The sequence below is a fragment of the Entelurus aequoreus genome, linkage group LG07, assembly GCF_033978785.1.
Source record: "Entelurus aequoreus isolate RoL-2023_Sb linkage group LG07, RoL_Eaeq_v1.1, whole genome shotgun sequence".
Classification (NCBI taxonomy): Eukaryota; Metazoa; Chordata; class Actinopteri; order Syngnathiformes; family Syngnathidae; genus Entelurus; species Entelurus aequoreus.
In genome coordinates, this window is record NC_084737.1 from 24536178 (window position 1) to 24550452 (window position 14275).

At 42.0% G+C, this 14275-nt stretch overlaps 4 non-coding genes across 4 annotated transcripts; all 4 read left to right on the plus strand.

Moving 5' to 3' along the window:
* The first annotated feature begins 144 nt into the window (after positions 1–144).
* trnas-gcu (transfer RNA serine (anticodon GCU)) lies at positions 145–226 on the plus strand. The gene has a single exon. It is a non-coding gene; the product is annotated as a tRNA-Ser (tRNA).
* Positions 227–3523: 3297 nt separating this feature from the next.
* trnas-gcu (transfer RNA serine (anticodon GCU)) lies at positions 3524–3605 on the plus strand. Its single transcript has one exon. It is a non-coding gene; the product is annotated as a tRNA-Ser (tRNA).
* Positions 3606–12396: 8791 nt separating this feature from the next.
* trnas-gcu (transfer RNA serine (anticodon GCU)) lies at positions 12397–12478 on the plus strand. The gene has a single exon. It is a non-coding gene; the product is annotated as a tRNA-Ser (tRNA).
* A 1403-nt stretch (positions 12479–13881) lies between these two features.
* On the plus strand, positions 13882–13963 carry trnas-gcu (transfer RNA serine (anticodon GCU)). The gene has a single exon. It is a non-coding gene; the product is annotated as a tRNA-Ser (tRNA).
* Positions 13964–14275: the final 312 nt, after the last annotated feature.

Below are 14275 nucleotides of genomic sequence, written 5' to 3' on the forward strand. Positions count from 1 at the left end.
ACTATTTTTTTTAATGTTGTAAAAATAACACAACAATATCTTAATTCTTCTATATGTCCATGTGGTTACATGTTGTGATGTAGACTTTGATCATAAAAACTATTATTTGCAGCCTCTCAGCAAGTATTGACATGAACAAAGCTAGATGAGGTGGCCGAGTGGTTAAGGCGATGGACTGCTAATCCATTGTGTTCTACACGCGTGGGTTCGAATCCCATCCTCATCGAGCTGTTGTTCTCTTTAGTTGGCCTCAACTGACGAAAGGTTGTTAACGCGTAGATCAGAATAACAATGTTTGACTGTGGTTACAGAGTATCACACCGTCATGTGTCACGACTTTCTAGAGCTGAGGTGACTACCTGACCTTTCTGCATGTTTCCTCAAAATCACTTCTCATCTTTAACAGAAAGAAGTTTGCTTGCTCATTTACCTACTTCTACTCAAAGGAAACCTTTTTTTGACGTTAAAACATTTGGAGAATGCAGGTATCGATCCCGCTACCTCTCACATGCAAAGCGAGCGCTCTACCATTTGAGCTAATTCCCCCTCTGCCTGTCACATAGACGTAGAAATTCTGTTTTTCAATACATCAATGCCTATGGATGTTTTCAGTCATCCAGGTCATTGTAATCTCAAGGCATTCAATCAATTGCAACTGGACTGTTTGGTTTGTCTTAGAAAATGTTTCGCTTCTCATCCAAGTAGGCTTGGCCAGTTCATGCTCATAGAAACAGGTTGGTCAGATCTATTCTTAGACTCAGATTGTTCGGATTTAACCTTTGACTCCAATTGGTCAGATCTAGTCTAGTGGCTATTGCCGAAACCCCAAATTATTTTACTCCAACACAAGGAGGGTGTGCCTGAGCAAAGATGATACTTTCCTAGCGTAGTGAGCAAAACATCTGTTGAGATGCAGAAGAGCATTCCCACTGTCAGTGCCAACAATAGCCATCCATTCATCCGCTTTCTACCGCCTGTCCCTTTTAGGGTCGCGTCATCATCATCATCAGCCGTTGTCAGTCCACTGCTGGACGAAAGCCTCAGCATGTTTCTGCCATAGTGAACGATCTCTTGGCGTACTCTTCATGCTGGTTATTAGCCTACACCTTCCACGCTGGCTTGGTGCGGGTTGGAAGGGGTATTTTATATCAGAGATCCTTCTCCTAGACTAATTGCCTTACTGGGCTGTTGAACTTAGTCTGTCCTGTTGGTTGTCCGCGCCCCAATTACCCAGGGACCCGCTCAGCTTTATGGCGCTGACCGCCCGCCAGTCACAAGAGAAGGTGCAAACGGTTCTTTGTGTGCATTTTATAGACGTTAGTTGGGACTCACTAACCCCACACACAACCTCCCATCTCATGCCTGGATGTAGTTTAACGTCATACCCAGGTCGCGTGGGGTGCTGGAACCTATCTCAGCTGCATTTGGGTGGAATGCGGTGAACACCTTGGACAAGTCGCCAACGCTTCGCAGCAACGACAGTCATCGAAGTGGAAAACCCTTCGTTCGCATTGTGGTATTGTGTGGCAGAAGTATCGCTGTGGATCGACCACTATCAATCAGCCCAACATAGTCAGAATCACCCTTGTTAGCATTTCCTTCAGTTGTAACAAAGGCACAAAGGAGCATCTGTGACCAGGGTGTTTCTAACTCCTGTTATTTGCTGGAGGCTAAATTGCAGAGTATTTTAGGAATGGTTGAAAGAACAGTGTTGTATGTGGATAATAGGTGATTTCGCAGACCACCTCCTCTGTTCAGTCATTAATGTCATGGTTGACCTTGACGTTTCGCCTCTCATCCAAGTAGGCTTTATCAGTTTGGGTTCATAGACTTAGATTGGTCAGATTATGTCCAAAGTTTGGTGCCAAAACCCCAAATATTTATACAGTTTACTATTTTTTTTAATGTTGTAAAAATAACACAACAATATCTTAATTCCTCTATATGTCCATGTGGTTACATGTTGTGATGTAGACTTTGATCATAAAAACTATTATTTGCAGCCTGTCAGCAAGTGTTGACATGAACAAACTAAGATGAGGTGGCCGAGTGGTTAAGGTGATGGACTGCTAATCTATTGTGTTCTACATGCGTGGGTTCGAATCCCATCCTCATCGAGCTGTTGTTCTCTTTAGTTAGCCTCAACTGACGAACGGTTGTTAACGCGTAGTTCAGAATAACAATGTTTGACTGTGGTTACAGAGTATCACACTGTCATGTGTCACGACTTTCTAGAACTGAGGTGACGACCTGACCTTTCTGCATGTTCCTCAAAATCACTTCTCATCTTTAACAGAAAGAAGTTTGCTTGCTCATTTACCTACTTCTACTCAAAGGAAAACTTTTTTTGACGTTAAAATATTTGGAGAATGCAGGTATCGATCCAGCTACCTCTCACATGCAAAGCGAGTTCTCTACCATTTGAGCTAATTCCCCCTCTGTCTGTGACATAGATGTAGAAATTCTGTTTTTCAATACATCAATGCCTATGGATGTTTTCAGTCATCCAGGTCATTGTAATCTCAAGGCATTCAATCCATTGCAACTGGACTGTTTGGTTTGTCTTAGAAAATGTTTCGCTGCTCATCCAAGTAGGCTTGGCCAGTTCATGCTCATAGAAACAAGTTGGTCAGATCTATTCTTAGACTCAGATTGTTCGGATTTAACCTTTGACTCCAATTGGTCAGATCTAGTCTTGTGGCTATTGCCGAAACCCCAAATTATTTTACTACAACACAAGGAGGGTGTGCCTGAGCAAAGATGATACTTTCCTAGCGTAGTGAGCAAAACATCTGTTGAGATACAGAAGAGCATTCCCACTGTCAGTGCCAACAACAGTCATCCATTCATCCGCTTTCTACCGCTTGTCCCTTTTAGGGTCTCGTGGGGTGCTGGAACCTATCTCAGCTGCATTTGGGTGGAATGCGGTGAACACCTTGGACAAGTCGCCAACGCATCGCAGCAACGACAGTCATCGAAGTGGAATTTCCCTTCGTTCGCATTGTGGTATTGTGTGGCAGAAGTATCGCTGTGGATCGACCACTATCAGCCCAAAATAGTCAGAATCACCCTTGTTAGCATTTCTTTCAGTTGTAAAAAAAGCCACAAGGGAGCATCTGTGACCAGGGTGTTTCTAACTCCTGTTATTTGCTGGAGGCTAAATTGCAGAGTATTTTAGGAATGGTTGAAAGAACAGTGTTGTATGTGGATAATAGTTGATTTCGCAGACCACCTCCTCTGTTCAGTCATCAATGTCAAGGTTGACCTTGACGTTTCGCCTCTCATCCAAGTAGGCTTCATCATTTTGGGTTCATAGACTTAGATTGGTCAGATTATGTCCAACGGTTGGTGCCAAAACCCCAAATATTTATACAGTTTACTATTTTTTTTTACTGTTGTAAAAATAACACAACAATATCTTAATTCCTCTATATGTCCATGTGGTTACATGTTGTGATGTAGAATTTGTTCATAAAAACTATTATTTGCAGCCTCTCAGCAAGTATTGACATGAACAAACTAAGATGAGGTGGCCGAGTGGTTAAGGCGATGGACTGCTAATCCATTGTGTTATACACGCGTGGGTTCGAATCCCATCCTCATCGAGCGGTTGTTCTCTTTAGTTGGCCTCATCTGACGAAAGGTTGTGAACGCGTAGATCAGAATAACAATGTTTAACTGTGGTTACAGCGTATCACACTGTCATGTGTCAACGACTTTCTAGAACTGAGGTGACTACCTGACCTTTCTGCATGTTTCCTCAAAATGACTTCTCATTTTTAACAGAAAAAAGTATGCTCATTAACCTACTTCTACTCAAAGGAAACCTTTTTTTGACATTAAAACTTTTGGAGAACTCAGGTATCGATCCCACTACCTCTCACATGCAAAGCGAGCGCTCTACCATTTGAGCTAATTCCCCCTCTGTCTGTGACATAGACGTAGAAATTATATTGTTCAATACATCAATGCCTCTGGATGTTTTCAGTCATCCAGGTCATTGTAATCTCAAGGCATTCAATCCATTGCAACTGGACTGTTTGGTTTGTCTTAGAAAATGTTTCGCTTCTCATCCAAGTAGGCTTGATCAGTTCATGCTCATAGAAACAGGTTGGTCAGATCTATTCTAAGACTCAGATTGTTCGGATTTAACCTTTTACTCCGATTGGTCAGATCTAGTCTAGTGGCTATTGCCAAAACCCCAAATTCTTTTACTCCATTAAAAGGAGGCTATGTCTGGGCAAAGATGGTACTGCCCTATCGTAGTGAGCAAAACATCTGTTGAGATGCAGAAGAGCAATCCCACTGTCAGTGCCAACAACAGTCATCCATTCATCCGCTTTCTACCGCTTGTCCCTTTTGGGGTCGCGTGGGGTGCTTGAACCAATCTCAGCTGCATTTGGGTGGAATGCGGTGAACACCTTGGACAAGTCGCCAACGCTTCGCAGCAACGACAGTCATCGAAGTGGAAAACCCTTCGTTCGCACTGTGGTATTGTGTGGCAGAAGTATCGCTGTGGATCGACCACTATCAATCAGCCCAACATAGTCAGAATCACTCTTGTTAGCATTTCCTTCAGTTGTAACAAAGGCACAAAGGAGCATCTGTGACCAGGGTGTTTCTAACTCCTGTTATTTGCTGGAGGCTAAATTGCAGAGTATTTTAGGAATGGTTGAAAGAACAGTGTTGTATGTGGATAATAGGTGATTTTGCAGACCACCTCCTCTGTTCAGTCATTAATGTCATGGTTGACCTTGACGTTTCGCCTCTCATCCAAGTAGGCTTTATCAGTTTGGGTTCATAGACTTAGATTGGTCAGATTATGTCCAAAGTTTGGTGCCAAAACCCCAAATATTTATACAGTTTACTATTTTTTTTAATGTTGTAAAAATAACACAACAATGTCTTAATTCCTCTATATGTCCATGTGGTTACATGTTGTGATGTAGACTTTGATCATAAAAACTATTATTTGCAGCCTCTCAGCAAGTATTGACATGAACAAACTAAGATGAGGTGGCCGAGTGGTTAAGGCGATGGACTGCTAATCCATTGTGTTCTACATGCGTGGGTTTGAATCCCGTTCTCATCGAGCTGTTGTTCTCTTTAGTTGGCCTCAACTGACGAAAGGTTGTTAACGCGTAGAACAGAATAACAACGTTTGACTGTGGTTACAGAGTATCACACTGTCATGTGTCAATGACTTTCTAGAGCTGAGGTGACTACCTGACCTTTCTGCATGTTTCCTCAAAATCACTTCTCATCTTTAACAGAAAGAAGTTTGCTTGCTCATTTACCTACTTCTACTCAAAGGAAACCTTTTTTTGACGTTAAAACATTTTGAGAATGCAGGTATCGATCCCGCTACCTCTCACATGCAAAGCGAGCGCTCTCCCATTTGAGCTAATTCCCCCTCTGTCTGTCATAGAGATGTAGAAATTCTGTTTTTCAATACATCAATGCCTATGGATGTTTTCAGTCATCCAGGTCATTGTAATCTCAAGGCATTCAATCCATTGCAACTGGACTGTTTGGTTTGTCTTAGAAAATGTTTCGCTTATCATCCAAGTAGGCTTGGCCAGTTCATGCTCATAGAAACAGGTTGGTCAGATCTATTCTTAGACTCAGATTGTTCGGATTTAACCTTTGACTCCAATTGGTCAGATCTAGTCTCGTGGCTATTGCCGAAACCCCAAATGATTTTACTACAACACAAGGAGGGTGTGTCCGAGCAAAGATGATACTGTCCTAGCGTAGTGAGCAAAACATCTGTTGAGATGCAGAAGAGCATTCCCACTGTCAGTGCCAACAACAGTCATCCATTCATCCGCTTTCTACCGCTTGTCCCTTTTAGGGTCGCGTGGGATGCTGAAACCTATCTCAGCTGCATTTGGGTGGAATGCGGTGAACACCTTGGACAAGTCGCCAACGCATCGCAGCAACGACAGTCATCGAAGTGGAATTTCCCTTCGTTCGCATTTTGGTATTGTGTGGCAGAAGTATCGCTGTGGATCGACCACTATCAGCCCAACATAGTCAGAATCACCCTTGTTAGCATTTCTTTCAGTTGTAACAATGCCACAAAGGAGCATCTGTGACCAGGGTGCTTCTAACTCCTGTTATTTGCTGGAGGCTAAATTGCAGGCCACATGGTAGCAGGCTGAGTGTGTCGCGTCTCGCTCCTTCATGCCTAATTAACCTTAAATCCGCCGATACTATCTCTCTCCCAACAACACATTGAACCAATAAGTTTGCTGTTTGCACATGTTTATTCTCTGATTCTAAAATGCCGAAAACCAGAGGAAATCAGACTGATGCGGAACCCGAACTGTCTATGGCGTCTTTGACCACTCTGCTCGAGTCCCCTCGGGAATCTCTATCCAAAGATTTCAAAACTTTGCTCGCAGCTATAGAGAGCAAACTGGACGAAGTACAAGCCACAGTGTCTGCGAACTCTGCCAAACTCCAAACTCTTGAGATTACGGCTAATGACCTGGAGAGCCGCGTGCAAACGCTGGAAACATCCATGACAGCACTAGCAGGCAAAAATACCAAACTGGCAGTCAAAGTTTTGGACCTTGAGTCTTGCAGCCGCCGCAATAACATCAGAATAATTGGCTTACCTGAATCCATTGAGGGTCCACAACCTACTGCTTTCTTCTCCAACTTGCTGGTGGAAGTCTTCAGCGACATCCTGGACTCCCCTCCCGAATGCGAGCGCGCCCACAGGTCCCTCGCCCCCAAACCTCCAGCAGGCCAGCGACCGAGACCGGTTATCATCAAGCTCCTTAGGTTCCAGGAAAAGGACGTGATTATCCGGGAGGCGAGGTCCAAGAGAGGAAAGCTGAAGTTCCGTGGTCACTCTATCTTGGTCTTTGAGGATTATCCACCCGAAGTTGTCGATCAGCGAAAGGAGTACAGCGATGTCATGTCGAAGCTCTTCAAGCTAGGTCTCAGACCTGCCCTGCGTTACCCGGCCAAACTTTCCATCATGGTGGAGACAGGCAGGAGATCCCTCTCCTCGGTCGATGAGGCTAAGGCATTCATCGCGACCCGAGCCGCTAGCTGCAACTTGGGTGTTGAGCCAACTACTGAGGCGAAAAAACGGCTAACGTGACTTGCTACACGGTAAGGCTAATGTTAGCTAGCTAGCTAACACACCTTAACTTTCTCGGAGTAGAGTAATGTTGACATTAACATACATCTCTCCTAACTTATCTACCAGCCCACGCCTTCACGTTGCGCTTTAAAGTCAATATGTACAATCGCATGCGTTGATGTTCCTCATATTATTCACAGCGTTTGTTGCTGTTTTGGTTTTCTCTGAAGTGAGATTAGCGCAGGCTACACCTGGCTCTGATACACACGTGACATTCTTGTTATTGTTTTGGTCTCGTATTGGCCGTAAATTATTTTTACCCCGCGGGGTGGCGCTTATGTGCCTCTGAACTGGTCCAAAACCTGACAGCTAGTTGGGACCTCTCCCTTTTGATAGGAACTTTTACGTTTTCGTGGGACTCATACGCCCGTCGGGGTGACTACGCGTGACATTTGGTGGGTTGGTGACGGGTTGGGGAGGTGCGTGAATGTTTATTTTTCTCGGCATGTCATGTCATATTCATACATTGAAGGGGATTGATGCGATCCTATGCTAAATGGAAGCAACATTTTCCAGTATGTATGGTACGAGTGTGTGTGAATGGGAGTGTCCATGTATGAGTATTTACTGTTTGAATGCCATCCCAGCAGGCAACCCTGACTACTTTCATATATTATTTTATGGGTTTTGAAGACCTTGACACAGTTGGAGATTTACAGCACTGTATTGGTATTGAGAATAATATAAACTGCAATGTCTATGACCCTGAGCAATTAAAGTCCTTATATGATCCTTATAATTACTCATTTTTACATTTGAACATTAGAAGCCTGAATAAACATCACACTGATTTAGCTTTTCTACTTTCCAATATGAGCTGTATGTTTGACTTTATTGCCTGTAGTGAATCGTGGCTTTCTGATTCCTCTTATATTGATCTGTTTGGACTGGATGGATACAATTTTCATGCAAAAAATAGACCTAGTAGAAGAGGTGGAGGTGTGTGCCTCTATGTCCGGAACAATCTTCATGCCAAAGTATGCAACATCACCCTAGAAGACGATCTCTGTGAATCCTTGTTCATGGAGATCAACAACAAAGGAAAAAAGTTAATTGTTGGAGTACTCTATCGTCCTCCTGACTCACCTCTTGACACTTTTCTTTCCAAATTGGATGAACTATTACTCAGTCTAAATAAACTAAACAAAAACTGTATCCTTCTTGGAGACTTTAATATTGATATTTCCAAGGACGATGGAGCAAAACTGAACTTTATCAACACGTTACATTCCTCTTCCTTCTTCCCCACCATCAATAGGTTCACTCGAGTCACAGATGCCTCTAAAACAATAATCGATAACATTATTACCAACATCCGTAATACAAAGCTCGTGACAGGGGTGGTGCAATCCGATATCACAGACCACTTTCCCATAATACTATTCTTTGACTCTGGCAAACCCCCCCGCCCCCCACCTCCTAAAGGTAAAACCAAAAACTCAACAATACAACTCTACAACACCTAAATAATAATCTGCTTGCCAGGCAATGGGACTCTGTGTTTAATTGCACCTGTCCCGAAGTTGCATACGAAAACCTGATTAAAATGATTCAGGATGCTATTCAGGAAACAATCCCTGAAAAAACTATCAAAAATCATACCTCAGAAAAAAATCCCTGGATTACAAGGGGGATCTTAAAGTCCATCAGACAAAAGAATAAACTCTACAAATGTTTTATTTCGAACCCTACCACTGTCAACAAAGAAAAATACACAAATTATAGAAATAAATTAACTCATATTATCAGGAAAAGTAAGCGCAATTATTATTCTGAACTATTACAAGCATCGCAGGGGGATTGTAGGAGAACATGGAACGTGTTGAATACTGTTCTCAACAAGGGACATAAGGCCCCTGTTGTTCCGGATACAGGATCAAATAGGGCTGATCTTGCTAATAGTTTTAATACCTTTTTTGCTTCTATTGGGGAAAACCTATCTAGTAAAATAAGTCAACCTCCGGGGTATTCCTTTAAAGAATTTTTATCAGGCAACTACCCTAGCTCCTTTTTCATGCAACCAACCGACATCAATGAGCTTTATACGATCATTATGGACCTAAAGTCATCACATACAGCTGGAGTGGACGGTATATGTAGCAAAATCTTGAAAGCCATAGCAAATGTGATCACAAATCCTCTTTGTCACTGTATAAACCTGTCACTTAGTGCTGGCATTGTACCCAAAATGTCCAAAGTGGCAAAAGTAATCCCAATTTTTAAATCAGGTGATAAAAACGATATGAACAATTATAGGCCAACTTCAATTTTACCAACATTTTCAAAAATATTTGAGAAAGTGGTCTATAACCGACTGAATGGCTTTCTGGAAAAACTAGATATCCTTGTCCCCTCCCAATATGGTTTTCGTAAAAAAAGTACCACCTGTATGGCTATACTCGACCTCTTGGAAAAGGTCAATGACTGTATAGAAGAAGGAAAATGTGGTATTGGTATTTTTTTGGATCTGTCCAAGGCCTTTGACACAATAGACTTTGATATTTTATTACATAAGCTATACCACTATGGTGTCAGAGGGGTACCTCTCGATTGGTTTCGTTCCTACCTATGCGGAAGGCAACAATGTGTATTCGTCAATGATCACAATTCACCCTGTACGACCATAAATTATGGGGTTCCCCAGGGATCCATCTTGGGGCCTCTCCTTTTTATCCTATATATAAATGATTTTGTAAACTCCTCTGAAACTTTTAATATAATAATTTTTGCTGATGATACAAATTTGTTTACCTCACACAGGAGCCTCCACAATCTACAAGAAACTGTCAATTCAGAGCTTGTGAAAGTGGATTCCTGGTTCAAATGCAATAAGCTCTCACTTAATGTTAATAAAACAAATTTTATTCTATTTCATTCTAATAAAAACCAGACAAATACTGAGCACTGCCATGTCAATATCAATGGGCAGGAAATACAGAGAGTGTACTCCACAAAATTCCTGGGGGTCATCATTAACGAATACCTCAATTTCAAATGTCACATTAGCCATCTGTTAAACAAATTATCTAAATATGTTGGCCTGTTCTTTCACCTTCGTCATTATCTTCCTCTGTATGGTCTACTTACCCTTTATAAAACTCTCTTTGAACCACATCTAAACTACTGTAATGTCATCTGGTGTAACACCTTCCCTACCTACCTTCACAAATTAGAATCTATGCAAAAGAAAATCATACGGGCCCTATCATGGTCCAAGTTCAATGCCCCCACTCGACATCTATTTCATAAATATAATCTCTTAAGACTGACAGAATTCAATATTCATCAAAATGCTTGTTTAACCTATCAAGTCATTCACAGGCTGAATCCTAGGCTCTGTAGCTTGGTTCCTATCTACCATCCCCAGCATGCCCACAACACTCGTAACTTAGATCTGATAGCAGGTAAACATCGTCTACTGGCTTGTACCGATCGAAGTGTTGTATGCAGGGGACCTAAGATTTGGAACCGGCTGAATGAGAGCCTTAAGATACGGTATCCATTCTCCAACTTTAAAAAGAAACTGAAAACTTACCTATTAACCACCTATCTCTAATGCCTCATGTGGGGTTGACTACTGTTGGGTTTTGCATGGTCGAATGAATGTATGTGTGTATGTGTATGCATGCTTTAGTACTATCATCTTGTGTTTATCCATAGCGTTGTTGTTGGGTTTTTTTTTTGTTTTGTTTTTTTTGTTGTTGTTGTAGTGCTTTCTACCATTTTTCATCATTCCATATATAAACTGTCCCCTGGACCCCCTGTCAAAAGCTTCTTCTAGCTTATTTGGGGGACCCTTTCACTTACCAATATCTTTAAATGATATTCACTACTATTGCAATTGTTGTATGGTATTGTGAATAAACTTGAAAGGTTAGGAACGCGTAGATCAGAATAACAATGTTTAACTCTGGTTACAGAGTATCACACGGTCATGTGTCAACGACTTTCTAGAACTGAGGTGACTACCTGACCTTTCTGCATGTTTCCTCAAAATTACTTCTCATTTTTAACAGAAAAAAGTATGCTCATTAACCTACTTCTACTCAAAGGAAACCTTTTTTTGACATTAAAACTTTTGGAGAATGCAGGTATCGATCCCGCCACCTCTCACATGCAAAGCGAGCGCTCTACCATTTGAGCTAATTCCCCCTCTGTCTGTGACATAGGGGTAGAAATTCTATTGTTCAATACATCAATGCCTCTGGATGTTTTCATTCATCCAGGTCATTGTAATCTCAAAGCATTCAATCCATTGCAACTGGACTGTTTGGTTTGTCTTAGAAAATGTTTCGCTTCTCATCCAAGTAGGCTTGATCAGTTCATGCTCATAGAAACAGGTTGGTCAGATCTATTCTTGGACTCAGATTGTTCGGATTTAACCTTTTACTCCGATTGGTCAGATCTAGTCTAGTGGCTATTGCCAAAACCCCAAATTCTTTTACTCCAACAAAAGGAGGGTGTGTCTGGGCAAAGATGGTACTGCCCTATCGTAGTGAGCAAAACATCTGTTGAGATGCAGAAGAGCAATCCCACTGTCAGTGCCAACGACATTCATCCATTAATCCGCTTTCTACCGCTTGTCCCTTTTGGGGTCGTGTGGGGTGCTGGAACCTATCTCAGCTGCATTTGGGTGGAATGCGGTGAACACCTTGGGCCAGTCGCCAACGCTTCGCAGCAACGACAGTCATCGAAGTGGAATTTCCCTTCGTTCGCATTGTGGTATTGTGTGGCAGAAGTATCGCTGTGGATCGACCACTATCAGCCCAACATAGTCAGAATCACCCTTGTTAGCATTTCCTTCAGTTGTAACAAAGGCACAAAGGAGCATCTGTGACCAGGGTGTTTCTAACTCCTGTTATTTGCTGGAGGCTAAATTGCAGAGTATTTTAGGAATGGTTGAAAGAACAGTGTTGTATGTGGATAATAGGTGATTTCGCAGACCACCTCCTCTGTTCAGTCATTAATGTCATGGTTGACCTTGACGTTTCGCCTCTCATCCAAGTAGGCTTTATCAGTTTGGGTTCATGGACTTAGATTGGTCAGATTATGTCCAAAGTTTAGTGCCAAAACCCCAAATATTTATACAGTTTACTATTTTTTTTAATGTTGTAAAAATAACACAACAATATCTTAATTCCTCTATATGTCCATGTGGTTACATGTTGTGATGTATACTTTGATCAAAAAAACTATTATTTGCAGCCTCTCAGTAAGTATTGACATGAACAAAGCTAGATGAGGTGGCCGAGTGGTTAAGGCGATGGACTGCTAATCCATTGTGTTCTACACGCGTGGGTTCGAATCCCATCCTCATCGAGCTGTTGTTCTCTTTAGTTGGCCTCAACTGACGAAAGGTTAGGAACGCGTAGATCAGAATAACAATGTTTAACTCTGGTTACAGAGTATCACACTGTCATGTGTCAACGACTTTCTAGAACTGAGGTGACTACCTGACCTTTCTGCATGTTTCCTCAAAATGACTTCTCATTTTTAACAGAAAAAAGTATGCTCATTAACCTACTTCTACTCAAAGGAAACCTTTTTTTGACATTAAAACTTTTGGAGAATGCAGGTATCGATCCCGCTACCTCTCACATGCAAAGCGAGCGCTCTACCATTTGAGCTAATTCCCCCTCTGTCTGTGACATAGACGTAGAAATTCTATTGTTCAATACATCAATGCCTCTGGATGTTTTCATTCATCCAGGTCATTGTAATCTCAAGGCATTCAATCCATTGCAACTGGACTGTTTGGTTTGTCTTAGAAAATGTTTCGCTTCTCATCCAAGTAGGCTTGATCAGTTCATGCTCATAGAAACAGGTTGGTCAGATCTATTCTAAGACTCAGATTGTTCGGATTTAAACTTTTACTCCGATTGGTCAGATCTAGACTAGTGGCTATTGCCCAAACCCCAAATTCTTTTACTCCAACAAAAGGAGGGTGTGTCCGGGCAAAGATGGTACTGCCCTATCGTAGTGAGCAAAACATCTGTTGAGATGCAGAAGAGCAATCCCACTGTCAGTGCCAACGACAGTCATCCATTAATCCGCTTTCTACCGCTTGTCCCTTTTTGGGTCGCTTGGGGTGCTGGAACCTATCTCAGCTGCATTTGGGTGGAATGCGGTGAACACCTTGGACCAGTCGCCAACGCTTCGCAGCAACGACAGTCATCGAAGTGGAATTTCCCTTCGTTCGCATTGTGGTATTGTGTGGCAGAAGTATCGCTGTGGATCGACCACTATCAGCCCAACATAGTCAGAATCACCCTTGTTAGCATTTCCTTCAGTTGTAACAAAGGCACAAAGGAGCATCTGTGACCAGGGTGTTTCTAACTCCTCTTATTTGCTGGAGGCTAAATTGCAGAGTATTTTAGGAATGGTTGAAAGAACAGTGTTGTATGTGGATAATAGGTGATTTCGCAGACCACCTCCTCTGTTCAGTCATTAATGTCATGGTTGACCTTGACGTTTCGCCTCTCATCCAAGTAGGCTTTATCAGTTTGGGTTCATGGACTTAGATTGGTCAGATTATGTCCAAAGTTTAGTGCCAAAACCCCAAATATTTATACAGTTTACTATTTTTTTTAATGTTGTAAAAATAACACAACAATATCTTAATTCCTCTATATGTCCATGTGGTTACATGTTGTGATGTATACTTTGATCAAAAAAAACTATTATTTGCAGCCTCTCAGTAAGTATTGACATGAACAAAGCTAGATGAGGTGGCCGAGTGGTTAAGGCGATGGACTGCTAATCCATTGTGTTCTACACGCGTGGGTTCGAATCCCATCCTCATCGAGCTGTTGGTCTCTTTAGTTGGCCTCAACTGACGAAAGGTTGTTAACGCGTAGTTCAGAATAACAATGTTTGACTGTGGTTACAGAGTATCACACTGTCATGTGTCACGACTTTCTAGAGCTGAGGTGACGACCTGACCTTTCTGCATGTTTCCTCAAAATCACTTCTCATCTTAAACAGTAAGAAGTTTGTGTGCTCATTTACCTACTTCTACTCAAAGGAAACCTTTTTTTGACGTTAAAACATTTGGAGAATGCAGGTATCGATCCCGCTACCTCTCACATGCAAAGCGAGCGCTCTACCATTTGAGCT